Raw genomic sequence first — 14341 nt, forward strand, 5'->3', positions numbered from 1 at the left:
AACAATGTGGGGGCCCACGTGAGCCAAGATGCCAGAGTGCTTTGGAAAATGTAGTGTTGTGCAAACACTTGGGTTTCTATGATGATTGCTCCGTGGTATCTCCCACTCTGGTGTTCACAGGGCCAGTCCAGCGGGCTCGGGGTGGAGGGATCACCTCTGATACCTCCTCATTAACACTCTCCCCCATTCCTACAGACGCTGGTGCCTCCCCCTCTGCCAGGTGCTGGGTGGCTGGAACTGGGTCTCTCTGGGTGCCAGAGGGCGTTGTCCTGTGCTGCTTCCCGCCAGCACCTCCGATTGAGTGCCCAGAGGAATGTGTGTGCCAGCCCTTGGTCCAGTGCCTGCTCCCGAGCTGACGCCTGCTGGTTCCCGACTGGTTCCCATCTTCCCTCTGCACGTAGCTCCCTGGTTGGTAAGTAAGTGCGTCCGTAGCCCGGGCACACGGCATCGGGGCTGCTCACCCGCTCACCCACGCTCTGCACAGTTGGGAGATGCCCAGCCTTCCACCCAGTGGCGCCCACGTGCTGGCGAAGGGACCCCAGTGAGAGCTTTTCTGTCTGGGCTCAATTTATAGTTTAACTGCTTGTCTTACTCAGTCCTCCCCACACCCCAGGAGGTGGGCACAGTGATTGCGTCTGTTTTACGGGAGAGAAAGCCATTTGCCTGAGGACACACAGCAAATCCAGCTCTGACTACCTCAGAGGCCAGCTCTTGCCCAGGGGCTTGGGCAGTTGACACTGTGGGCTCAGTAAGGGAAGGGGAGCAGTGGGCCATGCTGGAAGCCGTGGAAGCTCTGGGGCTCACAGACGGGCTAAGGTGAGGCCATTGGAGTTCCTGAATATTGGGGAGCCCCATTGTTCTTGCTCCTTCATCCTGTTCCACCCACACTCCTCTGGTCCCCACTTTACCTAACCCCAGAACAGGATGAGGTGCAGCACCCCACCTCATGTCTGACCACCGTCTGAGGATCCCACAGTGCACCCACACCTGGTCCCGTCATCCTTCCACACAGATGAGGCTGACAGCATGCCCCCTATTCCCCACAACAGTGCCTAACACTCACCACATTCCTGAATCTCACCCTCCCACCACCTCTCAAGGCTGTTCACAGATGAGGAAACTGAGGCTCATGGGAGCTCAAGGGGCTTGCCCGGGGTCCCCCACCACTACTCAGCATGGAACCGTTGATTTGCGATCTGCCTCCTTATCTGACCTCAGCTCCTCAAAGGTGAGATATAACTGCTTCATTCCCGCAGGGGACAGCCAGTGGCTGGCACAGTGCCTGGCAGATAATGGGTACACAGTGACTAGTTGTGGAAGGAAGGAAGAGGGAAAGGAGAGAAAGGACTCTCCCCTCCCTCCACCCAGACACTTGCAGGCCCTGGGAGCCCATTGGCCTTTTGGCCAGCTGCTGGTCCCTGCTGATCGCAGAGAGCTTGCAGTCAGCTCAGGTCAGCAGGACAGCCAGCCCCTCTGGTCTCAACTCTCTTATCTGCCAACAGCGGCCCAGCCTCCCTGATGGGGTGGTTATGAGAAGGGAAAAAGACTCGTAAATATGTATAATATGCAAATGTCATAGGATAATAAAAACCCATGAAGTTCGCTGTACATAATGTATGTAGAAGTGCTGCTTCTTCGAGAACAAGGAGCTGCACACTCGTGCGGTGCCAGCCTCATTAATAACTGGGAAATGCCCCTATTAATTAGCTGCCCCCCAGCCCCGCTCCCCCGGTCTGGCCTCCGCCTGTCGTAGCTACAGACAGCTATCGCATTTGGCTGAGATGCTGTTGCCAGAAAAGAAGCGATAAGGGTATGGCGGTCTGAGAGCTGTATCTGTGGGATGTAATCACTGGCAAACAGTCCTGGTCATGCCCTAGGCTCTGCGTGTCTTCCCCAGGGACTAAATACATAACAGGAGCAACCCCAACCACAGCAGGCATTTCTTGAGCAATTACTATGTGCCTGGCCTGGCACTAATTGCTTTGTTTTCTTCTCATCTCAAATAGACTACAACGACCCTGTGGGAGGTTGAGGCATATGGACCTGGGGCACAGGGCTCATGCACCGACATTCTGGTCCTTCCTGAAAATGCCTGCCATCGGTGTGCATGTGCCCCTACCCCCGAGCCAGAGGGGCAGGGCTGCGGCCACTGAAATAACAGTGTGGCTGGCAGCCCCCGGTGTGTGTGGCCCAGTGACGGAGAACGGGATTCCTTGGCACGGGTTGGGAGAGCAGCCGTCAGCATTGTAGGAAAGATGGAGGCTCGGGCGGCAGCGAGGGAGGTGTTACTTGCAGCTATTTTGCTAACAAGCTGGTTATTTAAAGAAGAGCTAAAGCCAAAGTCGGAAAGCCGGATGGGGAGTCTCCACGCCCTGAGCAGAGGCAGCCAGGGGTCTGGGGGCCTGGTTGGGTCCGGGTAGAGTAGCCACACATTTGTTTTTCATTTGCTTATTATTAGTAATAATAGTAACAGCAAGCACCAGTAGAGTCTGGAAATGGAGAAAAGAGGCTGGAAGGATTGGGAGGGAGGCAATAATCTGTTCATTGACCCAGGTGGTGGTTACAGAATGCTTTATTCTGTGATCATTTGTTGCAGTCAACATTTTTTTAAAAGATGTATTTTATTTAGAGAGAGAATGTGAGCAGGGGTGCCTGCTCGGCAGACAGGGCAGGGCACCAGCCCCAGAGGCATTCCTACATCCCCAGGGCATTTGTCGTGTGCTAGTCCCTGCTGGTCTCTGCCCTCACAGAGCCCAGAAGCCCAGAGGAGAGGCAGGTATTACTCAATCACCCAAATAAGTAGTGACCAAGAAGAGACTCCATCAGTGCAGTGAAGGAAATGAGCATGGTGATGTCGTAAATACTAACATGATCGGAGGGCCTGAAGGACGTGGAACAGTCCAGGATGGCCTCCCTAAGAATGTGGCCTCTGAGCTGTGACCTGAAGTATAACAGGGATCCCGACACGCTAGAGAGTGTTCACTGTAGCACTGTTGACTATAGAAGGACGGTTGGGAACAACCCATTTTTCCATCACCAGGGGACTCGTTAAACCCATTTACTGAAGTCATACAGTGGCGCCCACTGTAGCTGTTAGAAATGGATCTGTGGCCCTAAATTCCCCACTGTGGAAAGAACTTCATAGTGTATTGTAGAGTTGGGGAAAAAAAGAGGTTATAAAACAGCATGGGCAGCATGATATCATTTTTGTAAGAGCTACATGTGTTTCTGAAAACTGTTCACAGTGGGGGCATGGGAGATCTTTGCTGTGTCTTCTCTGTAATTTTCTAGATTTGGGGTGCTTCCTAAGTGTTAGGACTTGGTGGGGAGAAACAGGGAGTTTGGGCTTCCATGGTCCTGCTTGAGGCAGTTCCCCTCTCCTGCTACCTACTGCAGTAAAATGGGATGAGGCATGGGGTGGGGAATTAGCAGATGTGGGCCACACTTCAGTTTTACCACTTCTTGACTATGTGACCTTGGTCAAGTCACTCTCTCTCTAAAGCTGACTTGTCCCTTCTATGATTAAGAGACAAGAATAGCATCAGAGGGTGGCTGTGGGGCTTTCGTGAGTTAAAACATAGAGAGGGGATCCCTGGGTGGCGCAGCGGTTTGGCGCCTGCCTTTGGCCCAGGGCGCGATCCTGGAGACCCGGGATCGAGTCCCACATCGGGCTCCCGGTGCATGGAGCCTGCTTCTCCCTCTGCCTGTGTCTCTGCCTCTCTCTCTCTCTCTCTGTGACTATCATGAATAAATAAATAAAATCTTTAAAAAAAAATAAAAAATAAAACATAGAGAGGACTAGAACACTCCCAGTTGCATCACTGGTGGCAGCTGCTGTTACCACTGCCAGAGGTGACATATCTTGTGTGCTCATCACATTGTGCCTGGGCTCTCAGTGCTGACTGGCCCTCTAGGCTTGTCTCTGCCCTTGCTCACTGAGAGTCAGACCAAGTTGAAGGATGAGGCTGAGGGAGATGGGGAGCTTAGTTAGGTGCACATAGCTGGCTGGACCCGAGGCCAGCAAGCACCACCCTCCCACCCCCAAGCCCTGACTACCTCCCCACCAACTCACTTGCATATCTGTCAATGAGTGTTCTTGCAGAGATGCTGTTATGGGGCGCTCTTGCCCTGGATTTGCTTTTTCTGATAGCCACTAAATCTACCCAGAAAGACAGTTTCTACCTTTCTAGACACTCAGAGAATCTTAAATCTCAAGTAGAGAAACTTCTAGTTGTGAAGCCAAACTCTTAGAATCATAGAATCTTAGTCATAAATAATCCAGCAAGAGCAAACATGGGCATTTTACAAGAAAGTTTACTGAATCTCTCCTGATGATGGTAATAAATGAGAAACTACCCAATTATCTATCAGCTAGAGATGGTTAAATAAATTACAGTCCAGCCAGACAATGGCATTCTCAGTGGCTGTAGAGACAATGCTGTAGATCTATACTTGTTGACATGGAAACAAGTCTGTGGTGTATTGTTAAGGAAAAAATAGGTTATAAAATGGTGTGTATTGTATGATCTCATTTTTGTTAGAAAAAATGTGTATAAATACATGCATGCTCCTGCCCAGAGAAACCCCTAGAATGACAACCATCAAACTGTTCATAGCAGGTTCCTCTGGATAGTGAGATATGAAAGAGCTCTGCTGTTACTTTTGCTTGCACCATTCAGGTACTTTTCAGATACAAGTGACAGGAAACCCAGCCCAAACTGATTTAAACAAAAATGGAATTTATCAGCTTGAAATTGTGAAGTCCAGAGGTAATTCAGGCTCAGCAGGACCCAGGGGCTCAGATGCTGTTCCTGGAACTTGATTTTCCTCCCCATTTCTCACTCTGCTTCCTCTGAATTGTTCTGATGTTCTCATAGCACTCTCTCATTCAGGTGATAAGATGCTTGTCCAGAGGAATATGCAAGACTTCTTCCTAGAGAGCTCAGACACAAGTCCCAGAACTGAGTGTTGGCACTGATTGGTCACATTTGTGGATGTGCACCCACCATCCCACCCCCCACTCTAATCAATTGCTCTGATTGGCAGCCTGGGCCTGTGCACCCCATCCCCAGCCAGAAGTGAGTCAAAGCCATTAGAACTATGTGGACTGTGACCTTCAAAACAGTGGCCAAACACAGCAAACTCCCCCTTCTAGACTTACCTAGATTTCCCAAGATGCAGTCTTTCATAGTCAGAAGAAATAACACTACTAATGAATAATCCTGAGCCCAGGTCTTACAGGTAGAAGCTCACTAGGGCAGCTCTAGACTCTCTCTGAATCGGAGCACTGGCATCTGTGAGGTGCCAGTTCAGCTCAGGAGACATTGGCCTTCTGTGTGAAAGCCTGCTCCGGACCTGGGAGGAAGCCCTTGAGGGTCTTGTCATCTTTGAGGGAGAATGACAAGTCAACAGATGACTTATCTGGAAGGTAAATGTGCATGCAGGGGCTGAGACAACACAAAAGCCAGCTTAAAGCAAGGAAGGCTTTTGCAGGGGGTGATACGAAGCTGAGGAGCCAAGGAGAGTACAGGAAATACGTGTTGGCAGGAGACATAATGTGTTAGAGGCCCCAAGACATGTGGTGGGGGTGCATCCAGCAAAGGTGCAGAGGTGAGCCCAGAACACAGGAGCCTTGAATGCCACAGTAAGGGCTTGGACTTGACCCTGAAGGCAGCCCGGAGACTTTGTGGGATGTTGTAGGAGGAGCGAAACGTCAGCAAGCTCAATCTGGCTTGTACTGAGAGCATAACCTTGGAGGAGTCAGGTCCATATCTTCTGGTCTAAATTCCTTCCCGCCTTGGGTCAGAATTCCTGTCCCGAGGTGTTCAGCCACAGCTTGCATGCCCCCAGAGATAGGGAGCTCACTCTTGTTCCTCCCACCTCTGTTAGAAAGCTCCTTCACAGGATCCAGTCTACAGTCTTGACACTGCCCAAGGCACATCTGAAACACTTCCCACCCACCTGCCACTGAGGTCTCTCTCCCAAATGACCTGACAGAGGACTAGGCAAGGACCTGCCTTTTTAGAGGCCCTGGGGGTCTTTATACCCTGCTGGGAGCCTGAATAGAGAGTCACATCAACCTGACAGCAGAGGTAGTGTTTAGATCTTTGAACACACATCTACTTCCATCAGTTCTCCAAATTCTCTGCATTTTACAAACAAGAAACCAAAAGTTGGAGAGGCAAGCCACCTATACAACATCACGGAGCAAGTTAGAGACAGGCCTGGGGTGTGGACTCTCTTACACCCCAACCCCCTCCATGGCCCTTCTTGTCATCTCCTCCCACCCTGTCTGTGGGAGCCCTGGTCACTTCATCTGCTGAGGCTTGGACAGCTTTATTCTGGAAGCTCCAGCCATCCCAGATCATCCCCTGATATCCTTCTAAATTTGGAGGCAGCCAGCAAAATCTTCATTAGTCAAATGTTGGTGACTATTTTGACAGCAGCATTTTTTGTTTCTGATACATCAAAGCTGTGACATGCACAAGCCATGTTTTATGGGTTGTCTGCCCCTCAGTCCGCATTTTGTCATTCATTCCAGCACTTCACAAACATGGATTAGTGTCTACTATGTGCCAGGCACTGTACTAGACACCAGGCCACAAAGGTACATTAGGGCAGCACCTGCCTGAGGCAGCTCAGCCAAAGAGAGGTGTCTCTATCAACGAAGGCAGGTGATACATGGATCAGAGGGAGATGCCTATCAGTCGGTGATCTTCTGGAACAGAGAAATTGACTCTACCCCTCTAAGCAGAGTCTTGAGAGATGGATAGGGGTTCTTCAAGAGAAACAACTCAGTGAGCCAGGTGGGACAAGTGGGCTGTGCAAAAATCTCACCTTCCTCCTGCTAAGCATTTAGGCCTCAGGGTGTCAGGGCTGAGAGAGGCCAGAGAGCTCACCTGAGCCAGAGTTTGGAAGACCTCAACTATTGAGTGGGGAGGTTCACACCCCTTGGGTTGAAAGGGAGGCAAAGGCAGGGCAGGTCTTGGTATTAGAAAGGTCTTCCCATTGGTCTGGTGACACTTGGGGATGACAGTGGGCAGGGCAAGACCATAGGGATAGTGCAGAAAGGTATATGGCAGGGAGATTTCACAGGGCTTGGAGACTTAGTGGGTGCTATGGCAGCGGAGAGGGGTGACATGGGTTTGGGAGTTCTGTGGACCAGTGTCGAGGTGATTGTGCCAAAGGTTGAGTGAGTGTCAGTGAGAGTCGCCAAGGGGGCCCACAGGTACCTCTTCAGCTTTCATGAAACTTAAAGCAGCAGCCCAGGGAGGCCTCCAATGTCCCCATGCCCCCACTGAATGACCAGCAAGTCTCTTCCCCTCATGCAGCCTCAGTTTGCCCCTCTGTAAAATGGGGGTGATGACAGTACCTCCCCTGGGACTGTGAGGAAGGTTGGAGGAGGAGAGTATGTGAAGGGCAGGCCCTACACAGTGCCTAGCACACAGTAAGTAAATGCTGGTGACTGGGGACTGCTCTGATTACCATGGCTAGGGGTACGGGGTAAACAAAGAACTGGGTATGTCACCTGCAGAGGGAAATCAGAGATCTGGAGGGGCCTTGTCCCCCTGCCTTTCTGTATCTGTTGGGGAAGGCAGTCTGGGTCTGGCACTCACAGGAAAGCCTCTAGAGAAGGAGATTCCAGCTTAGGCTAGGAAACCCTTTTGGATGCAAAGAGCTCTTTGCAGATGGGCTAACTTGGATGGTAATGAGCTCCCCAGCACTGGGAATATTCAAGTAGCAGCTGCACTACAACTTGGTGGAAAAGTCTGTAGAGTATTTGTGATCCAGCTAAGGATCTGGGAGGTCCTTTCCAGCCCAAAGAGTCTTTGATTTCATGTTTTTCCTTCTCCGATCCTGTTTCCTTATCTGTAATATAGGGAAAACAGCAGCCCCTTTCTTAGAATTGGTTGCAAAGTTTAAGTGACATCATCCAAATAAAGTGCTTAACCCAGATTTGGCATATAGCAAGTGCTCCTGTCCCCATGGTGGCTGTTATTATGGTTGTTGGTGTTCTGCTAAATTCTGGGGTGTGTCACTTCCATCTGACGGCCTCGGGTTGCTGTCTTGTCGATCAGGTGCTCCCGCCTGCCTGCCCTTCAGGGCCTGCTCTGGGCCCTTCTCATTGCCACCCTCTGTGTCTCCAGCTCCTCCCCCACCCCAGGAGGTGGTAGGAATTCCAGACCCTTCTGGGCCCCTTTTAGCTCCTGCTTGAGTGAGAGTTGGCAGGTTGGGGCGGCGGGTGCCATCCGCCTCCCATATGCTTCCTGCTATTTAGAGGAAAACTCTCCCCGTGTTCCTCCAACCACACGGGCTGACATTTCCAGACAGACGCTGGAATCAGCTCTTTGGGGGATTGGCAGATAAATTTGGCCCTGGCTGTTGGGAAAATCTTCAGCCTTACCACGGAAGCAGAGCCCAGGCTCGCGGACTTCCGTCCAGCCCGCGACTCCTGAGGCCTGGTCCTCCTGGGGGCTGGAGCACTGGTCCACAGCCTTGCAGATGAGGGTAAGTCTGTTGGCCCAATCGTACCCCAGCAAAGCCCCTGGTCAGGAAGTTGTGGCTTCCAGCTTTACATTAAGGGAGCAGGAGTTTGTGAGATGAAGCAGTGCCTCCCCCCCTCCTCCCAGACACCTGGGTGTTGCCCAGCTCAGCCTGGCAGAGGAGCAGGATTTAGTTTAGGGAGACCTGAGCTCAAGACTGCTTATTGTCTCTGTGACCTCCAACTCTCTGAGCCTCTTTTTTTCATCTGTAAAATGGGAATCTATTTTAATAGATTAATAATAGAGTCTATCCGATTAAAGGCCCTTAGAATGATGTCAGGTACATAATAGGTGCTCAGCAAATACTAGCGCTGTCGTCATCATCATCATTATTATTTGGTCTAGAACAATGTCTGGTCCGTGGTAGGAGTTCAGTAAATATTAGTGTATTTCTTTTCTTCTTTCTTACAACTGTAGCTACTTAGGGAAATACTGGGGCATTTCAGAATTAGCTCAAATAGGAGTGACCAGAGGCACAAATGGATGAATAAGGATATGTGAAGGCAGCCACATCCAGGGTAAAGTATAGGTAGCTGGTCTCCCAGCATGTACACACACATATATACACACACACATTCTCTCTGTGCCAAAGTTTTTTCACCACTGCTGAAATCTAGTTGACTCCTGAAGCCATGTGACACAGAACAGCTTGGCTTGGATGGATGGGAGGAAGAGGAAGGTTTGGCTGGAGGCAGAGTTAGGCGAGACCCTGGGCATCAAGTGCAGTAGAGGGGTTTCAGAGAACCTTAAGTAGTTTTATTTGGCTAGAGTAGAAGGTGGGTGGCAGGAAGGCGTGGGAAGTAAGTTTAAGCTTCATTCAGCACTTCCTGGCTGAGTCTGAGTACTGGGCCTCATGCCAGGCACTGGGGCAACTGGCAGAAAAGATGGGCATATTTCCTGCCCTCAAGAAGCTCTGGTTCTTACTGAGGGAAGGGGTGTAGATGACAGACATTCAGACAATGAATTAACAAGATTCTTGGTTGTGTTCAAGTGGACCCAGGTCTGGAAGAAGAGGTGGCAGGGAACAATGGAGGTAGGTACCAACTTGAGGCAGGGTGGTCAGAGAGGGCCTCTCTGTGGTCTGAAGGATCCCTGCAAGTGGTAGTCAAGGCAAAAGTGAGGGGCAAAGAGAATAGCAGGAGTAAATGTTGGGAAGGTGGCAGTAGTTAAAACCTAGAGGCCTTGAATGCTGGGTCCAAGCATAACTGCCCTTAAGGAATGGTGGTGGGGGCAGAAAGTAGGAAAAAGATGAGAACCAGGAGACCTATCTGCAAAGATTGACCAAGAGCCTACCATGCACGCTGTTGGAGGCAGTCAGTGGGATAATTCTGGACCAGAAAGAGGTGAATGAACAGGGATGAGGGAGAGTGCATTTCACGGGGGTGGGACATCTGAGCAGAATCCTGGGAGTTGAGACATGTATGTTTTGAGGATCTAGACTTAACGTGTAGCTAAGAGTGGAGTTAGGTAAAGGAGGTGACATCAGGAGAACTTAGAACCAGATCCTAGAGTGGTCAGGAAGAGTCTTATTGGAGAACCAAGTATGGGGTGCAGAGAGGGGCTTCCTCACAGCCTGGGACTACTGGTGGGAATGCCAGCAGGTGAGAGAGTGAGCAGACCTATGCACTTATCTGCATTAGACCCAGAGGCCAATTCTAGATGTTTAACTGCTGTGTGAGTTTGGGAAAATCACTTGATCTCTCTGAGCCTCACTTGTTGTAATAATACTGAATCCATTGAAATTGCATTTGGCTGCATATAAGAGAAGAGGGAACGTAACAGTGATATAAACACCCAAAGATCCAGAAGCAGGTAGTCCAGAGCCAGTGCAGCAATTCAAGTGAGAAATCAAGATACATACCCTTAGCATATATCTTTCATTCTCGTGGCTATGAAGTGGCTGCGCCACCTCCACATGTTGTGTCTGAATTCCAGGCAAGACAAAGGAAGTAAAGATTGCATGCTTTCTTAATCTGCCCTTATCAGGAAAACAACAAATTTCCTGGAAGGCCTACCCAGTGGGCTTCTGCCTACATCTCATTTGCCAGATGTGGTCACACAGCTACCCTAGCTGCAAGGGAAGCTGGTGAAGGAAATATTTCTAACTGGGTGCTTCTGTTAATTAGGCAAAAGAAAAGAATGACAAGCGGAATAGCTAGCAGGATCCACTTTAAAGTGCCCACCTCACAGGGGCTGTTGGGAAGATTCTACGACAATTAATGTGCACAAAACACTTCGCACCTAGAACAGAACCACCTCTCAATAAATGGTGGCCGACTTTATTATATTGCTCTGCCTGCATTCACTTACTCATTCATTCAGCAAGCATTTGTTGTTTTCTGGGGACTATATACAGTCCCAGATACATGACAGGGATGGTCTGTGCTCTTTTGACACTCATATTGAGTAGGGAAAACAGGCAAGGAAACAGGCAGATTCACTCCATTCCAATCAGTGTCACAAGAGGATTGGAATTCCATTTGTTTGTGTCTGTGTTTTCTTACTGCTGTGGTCCGAACACATAGAACGGCGCATGGCATACATTAAGCACTCAACAAATAGTTATTGAATGAATGAAATAATTTTAGAAATACCCATTAAGAGCCTACTCTATATGAAGTTCTTTGGGCTGGATAGAGAAAGTAGGTAACACATTACCCCTCCCCACAGAAAGAAAATTCTATAGACCAGGCCTATGGGTGGGTGCTGCAGACCTTGCAATGAACAAGAGTGTTGTGGCTTCTGCCCCCACTGAGCCCACAGTCTAGGAACAGGAGCACTGGAGAAGGAGTCTGGAGTCCCAAGATCACATATGTTTCTGTATCCTGCGATAAGTCCCATCCTCACCCTGGGCCTGTGTCCTCACCTGTAGGACAGGTATTATGGGTCCTGTGTGGAATATCAGTGATGCTGGGGAGGATGGTGGGTGCTTCATAAGACTACTCCTTATGTGGGGGGTGGTGATACAGAGGCAGTTGGGGTGGATGCCAGCTTGCCACGTTAGCAGAGGAGGCAACTGTTGCAAGGATGAGAGAGGACTGCATCTGAGCCCCTGGAAATCTCCTAGAGACCCGGGAGGATGAAAAGTCTGGGCTCTGCTTCCATCCTCACACACTCCAGTATCTGGGCCTGGCAGTTTGTCAACAGCCAACCAGCTGGGCATGGAGCTTCCAGCACTGGATGTGGGCAGGCAGCAAATGGTCTGTGCTGGGTCCCCCAAGTGAGAAATAAGGAGGACTGTAGTTATCAGAGACCTGCTAGAGGTGGGGAAGCAGCCTGGAATTTGAGGGTAGAGATCTAGTTCTGATGGTTCCTTGGCTGTGTGACCTTTGGCAGATTTCTTGACCCCTCTGAGCCTTGATTACCTTGTTAACAAAATGGGAAGAACAATCCTTGACTTCCTACCCCTGCAGATTTTGACCCACTACCTGGCACATAGTAGGCACCCAGTATTGATAGTTGTCATCATCTCCATTATTATATTTTCCTTGTTGGGAAGGGAAAACAGACATTAACTAAGCCTATTGTGTACCAGGCTTGGTACTGGATACACCATATCATTTTATTACAGCTTCAAGGAGGTAGCCTTCTTCCCATTAATAAGAAGAGGACACTAATATTCTTTTGTGCCTCGTTTCCCTTTGGTCTCAGACAGAGTTGCTGGCTTTGCTGGGATCCCCACTGAACTGAAGCCCTGAGGGTCCTTGAGGAAGGGCCTAAGACATTTCAAGGTGTTTGCTGAGACCATTCTAGTAGCCAGAGAGGTCAGAGATAGAGGTGGTCAGAGTAGGAATCCAGTTCTCATCACATGGGCACAGAGCCAATAAAAGGTGGCCCCAGGGATGACTGATAGAGTGGGACAGGCTGAAGGATCATAAATGCTCTTCCTCTTTATTCAGTGGGCAGTGAGCCCAGCCCTTGAGATGAGGTGGCAGCCAGCCTGGCCCTTGCTGCCACTCTTGGCCATGACACTCTGCCCAGTGGCCATCACTGCTTGTGTCTGAAATGAGGCCAGGAGTAAAAAAAAAAAGAAAGAAAGAAAGAAAGAAAGCCTGGGAGATTCTCTAGGCCTGGGAGGCGAGTTTTCCCAATTGAATACCCACAGAAAGCCTCCTGGGGGTACCCCAATCACTGGGTGAGAAATTGGAAAACAGGCCTCTATTGCATATGACAATAGAAATTCAAGTGGCCCATTCTGGGCCTTACAAATAGCAGAGCAGGTAACTAGCAGGAAAATAGAGGCATTTGATGTCACCTTAGCATGGGCCAAGGGTTTGACGCTGACCTCGGCTCTGAGTTGTTTGGAGAGCACAGGACCCAGCCAGATCCTGGTGTTGATGGCTGGGGTGTTCTCCGTGGTACTGAAGAGAATGTTTGGCCCTCTTCATCTGGGGCTGCTGTCCATGGTTGTGTCTTCAGATAATTCTCATTGATCATTTCCAGGACTCTAATTTCTAGGGGACCCAGCTAGCAGGTCAGAGGCTTTGGTCCTGGCACTGAAAAAATTGGGGGCAGAAATATCTGAGGTAGATTTGGGTCCATGTTACTGTCTGGCATGTACCCTTTTAAGAACGTTTTATGTATTATGCCATTTATTTCTAAACACCAATCTACGGGCGAAGTACTCCTAGGTATCCCCATTTTAGATGTGAGCAAACAGAAGCATAGAGAATTTAAGTGACCTGAGGACTCTCTCTTCAATCTTTCTAGGCTCATTTTCCTTAGTTGTAATAGGAAGGTTGTTGGTAGCATTTCACAAGCTGATGGTTGGGGCTGAGCTTTGTAAACTGATGCTTGGATGGAGTGATATTAGTCTTATACACAGAGGAAGACATGAGGAGATTACTAAATATATATGCTCTTCAAACCTCATGGGGTTTTCTGGAAGGTGTGAGATTTGAGCCAGAGCTGCAAGGGACCTGAGGCTCAGGGATTATATAGAAAAGATAGGACTGCCCATTTGCTGAGCACTGACTATATACCAGACCCCCTGCCAGGCACTTGACAAGTCTGAAAACTCTATCCTCATAGCCGCACTGGGGCAGAGTGCCTGGTTCCATTTTATAGATTCGGAAGTGAGAGAAGAAACTTCCCAAGGTTACTTAGCTAGAAAGTGATGGAGTTGAGAAGCCTTGAGGACTAGAAACCATAGACTTGAACATTAAGGCTAGAAACGATCCTGGGTGTCATCTGGTCCAACCCAGAGAAGAGATGTGACCAGTTGGGGACATACAGGACTCAGACTGGGTTTGGCCAGACTGGGTTTAGCTTCCTTCTGTGTATTTCCTCCCTCAACACAGCAGCGCCACCACTCTCCTGTCACCAGTGGCCTAGGGCCCAGGGAGATGAAAACTGTCATTGTGTCACAAACTGAGATCAAGTATCAAAGAGGTCCAAAATTCCAGTCCTGGATCTGCCATCCATGAGCTGTGTGGCTTCAGATAAGTCTCTTAACCTCTCTGGGCCTGTTTCCCCATCTCTGGCAGAGCAAAAGGGTGCTGTAATCACTTTTCCACAGGGTGGTTTTGAGGATACAATGCGTGTGAAAGGGCTAACAGATCCATTGCTAGAAATAAGACCCAGAGGAGGGAGGGAAGCCCCCCAAGGTGGCACAGCAACTATCAGAAGATACGTGCAGAGAAGGACCTAGAACTTCCACCCTCAGCCACCAGTGTCACTTCCCAGTGGGACTGGCAGCCAGGCTGGGGCAGCACCTGGCAGGCCCAGCTGACAGACATTCCTTCAGGCAGACAGACTCAAGCCCCAGAGCCAAGTGCCCCTGTGGGAGCCAGTAGCCA

General features: G+C 49.7%; 1 protein-coding gene across 1 annotated transcript in view; it reads left to right on the plus strand.

Annotated features, from left to right (window-relative positions):
* The first annotated feature begins 203 nt into the window (after positions 1-203).
* Positions 204-14341, plus strand: part of DLGAP4 (DLG associated protein 4) — a 139718-nt gene continuing 125580 nt past the window's right edge. Inside the window, exon 1 of the mRNA XM_038572194.1 lies at positions 204-412. The gene's annotated coding sequence lies outside the window, so the exon portion shown is untranslated. The remainder of the gene's footprint in view (positions 413-14341) is intronic.

This window comes from Canis lupus, chromosome 24 (genome assembly GCF_011100685.1).
Source record: "Canis lupus familiaris isolate Mischka breed German Shepherd chromosome 24, alternate assembly UU_Cfam_GSD_1.0, whole genome shotgun sequence".
Classification (NCBI taxonomy): domain Eukaryota; kingdom Metazoa; phylum Chordata; class Mammalia; order Carnivora; family Canidae; genus Canis; species Canis lupus.